Source organism: Galeopterus variegatus, unplaced genomic scaffold, assembly GCF_000696425.1.
Source record: "Galeopterus variegatus unplaced genomic scaffold, G_variegatus-3.0.2 Scaffold953, whole genome shotgun sequence".
Taxonomy (NCBI): domain Eukaryota; kingdom Metazoa; phylum Chordata; class Mammalia; order Dermoptera; family Cynocephalidae; genus Galeopterus; species Galeopterus variegatus.
In genome coordinates, this window is record NW_007727064.1 from 138655 (window position 1) to 141559 (window position 2905).

Here is a 2905-nt window from a genome sequence, read left to right on the forward strand (position 1 = left end):
GTTGCGATCCCGTTACCGGTCAGTAAAAAAAGACAAAAAGGAAAAAAAAAAAAAAAAGACACAAGACCTCACTGCATCACCAAGAGGAACAGGGTGTCCTTATGTAAGAATCAAGAGCAGAACATGCACATATAAAACCCCCAGCCCTGAGCCCTTGTGAATATAAGTCCAGTCATGCCCACCAGAGCTAACACAATATTTGAAAGGGCAGCCTCAGAATCTAGTACAGGGCTGGGTTAATTAATCAAGTTCCCAAACAAGGAGGAAGTGGTAGGAGAAAGGGCCCCAGCTGAGTCTAGAAGACAACTGAATTGTCGATGGCACTCTGCCACCTACTAGTGGCATGACCGTGACTACATCTCATTCCTCCAGGTCTCAGTTTCTTCATCTGCAAAATTAAAGAGTTGATCTGAAAGATTCTCAACTAGGGGGATGTTCACCAGGGTTTTTGTTTCTCCGTATACTGATATACGGAGAAACAGGCTTATTAAAGCTCTGTTCTCATACAGGACCCAGGAACCTTTACATTGAACAAGCTCCAAAGGTGGTTCAGAAACACATCATTGGTTAGTGCCTGTGCACACATGTACTGGCTCTCCAAGGTCCTGTTGGAGTTCTAAAGTCCAAGGAATCAATGAAGTCATTCAGAGGGAACCACCCACATAAATGGGCCAGGGCTGGGGAGCTAGACCCCGAGTCTCACAAAGACTGGCAGTCACTCATTGTAGTCCACAACTGGTGCCCCATAAATGTTAGGTCAAGCTTAATTTTCTAAATGCACTTTTATACCAGCTATCCTCAAATATGTGCGGGTGACCAAAGGAATACAGTATTCATCTGAAGGAAGTATCAGTAGCCCAAAGTTCAAAAGAAAGCCATCCTCACTGCTATGGATTGAATTGTGTCCCCAAATTCCCCTGTATTTGAAGCTTAATCCCCACTGACAGTGTTAAGAAGGTGGGAAATCCTATTATGGTAATTCAAAGGTAGGGCATTAAAGAGGTAATTAGACTGTGAGGACCATGCCCTAGTAAATGGATTAATCCATTGATGGTTTAATGGTGATCATGGGCATGACTCTGATGGCTTTAAAAGGAGAGTGCCTGAGGAGCTCGCTCTCTCTCTGCTTCTGCCATTTAACCATGTGACACCCTGTTCACTGAAGTCACCACCAAAGAAGGCCCTCACCAGATGTGTTCCCTGGACTCTGGACTTCCCAGCCTTTGAAACTGTAAGCAATAAATATTGTTCCTTTACAAATTAACCAGTTTCAGGTATTTCTGTTACAAACAACAGAAATGGACTAATACACTCACTTTTCTAAATAAGAGGGCCAAGGGAGCTCATCATTAATTTGTTTTTAATACTTGAAGAAAACACTTATAAAGCTAAAAGTTTGTACCTCCTAGGAATTTTAAGAATGGATACCCTGGAAGAAACCAAGGAAGGAAAAGGAGGTACTAAGATTTCAGGGGCTCAGTGGGCATAGGGGGGCTCAGCAGCTGACTGCAAGTGAACTTGGGAGACTGGGAGGAAAGGGCCCCAGAGGAGAAATGGGCACATGGTGGGGTTGAGGCATAAAGGGCATCCAGAGAGGGGCCGTGGGCAGACAGTGAGGAGGGAGCGTGCAGGGAAGCGGGGAAGGGAGGGACTGCCCTGCAGAGGGTGGCTGCTGGGAGCCCTGGCGTTGGAGCCCCAAGTCCTCTGAGCTGTGAAACCTCGGGCCAGTGAAGTCACCTCTGAAGCGCAGAGGTTTTGCCTCCATCAGCAGTGGCAATGCTAGTGCTCCCCACAGAGTTGTCTGAGGATGAAGGGGATGGAATAGACACAGGAGTGAGCACAGTGCCTGGCACACAGTGAACACCCAGAGGGTTCACACGGGCTTACCACTGCCATTTGCTACTGTTGCTGACACTGCTGCAAAACAAGAAGGTGAAAGATTCAACCATGGGGATGGAAAGAGGAAGGAGCCAGCCAAGAAGAAAGAAGGGGGAGTGAGAGCAGGAGCGGCAGGAGCCCTCTTTGCCAAAAGCCACAGAAGATAAATTGTTAGGGGTGAGTCTCCAGTGTAGAGAGGTCAAATGTAGAAACAGTTACAGATCCGGTGATCAGGCAGTCATGGATGACTTCTTTTCATTGGATAACTCTTGAAAACGAAATTTTTAGACAGTGAGAGTACAGGTTGAGTTATAATTCTGTATCTGAAATAATTTGCTCCTTGACGGTGTAGTAACCTGAATGAGAGCCTGGGAATACTCACTCTGCACAAATACCAGAAAATAAGCATGCTTTAAATAATAGCTATAATTAAAAGGAAGGCTCTGTCTGCCATAAGAACAAGAAGCTGCTGGCCTTCCTTCCTCCCATTTATTTCAGACCAGCTCTTGCCAAATGCAACAATGCCACCCCGGGCCTAACTATTCCTTCCTATACAAAGACAACATAGACCGTTCGTGGCTATTCTAGAGTTAACCATCTTGATTCCCCATTACCCTTCTGTCTGCCTTTGGGCTATTTCACTTCTCATTTCCTCTTGTAGACAAGAGGTGATCACCGAATGAGTACCTTATGGAATATATTTACGCCTTTAAATGTTGGATAAAGCTTGGAAAAAGCACAAAAGAACAAAATTCTGATTTATGGAACTTTGTGCAATTTGTAACTTTCAAATGCATATGGCAATTTAAAGTGGGAAAGGTTCTGCTTCAAAGAAGAGATAGGCATTTGAGAAGTCTTGGTCATTGCTTATGTTACAAATGAGTCACTATTTGAAAAAAGGAGCTTTTACAAAACTAAAAAGCACTTCTTTGGGATCTATATTCATCTTTAAATTTCATCCCATACTCTTAGCACTTTCCCCTTATAGAGAGAGGAAAAGCAAATTATAATAAATTCTGAATTAATG

General features: G+C 44.1%; 1 protein-coding gene across 1 annotated transcript in view; it reads right to left on the minus strand.

Moving 5' to 3' along the window:
- Nucleotides 1–2905, minus strand: part of LOC103591263 (inositol 1,4,5-trisphosphate receptor type 1-like) — a gene marked incomplete at its 3' end in the record, with an annotated part of 165857 nt that overhangs the window by 138646 nt on the left and 24306 nt on the right. The gene's annotated exons all lie outside the window — the stretch shown is intronic.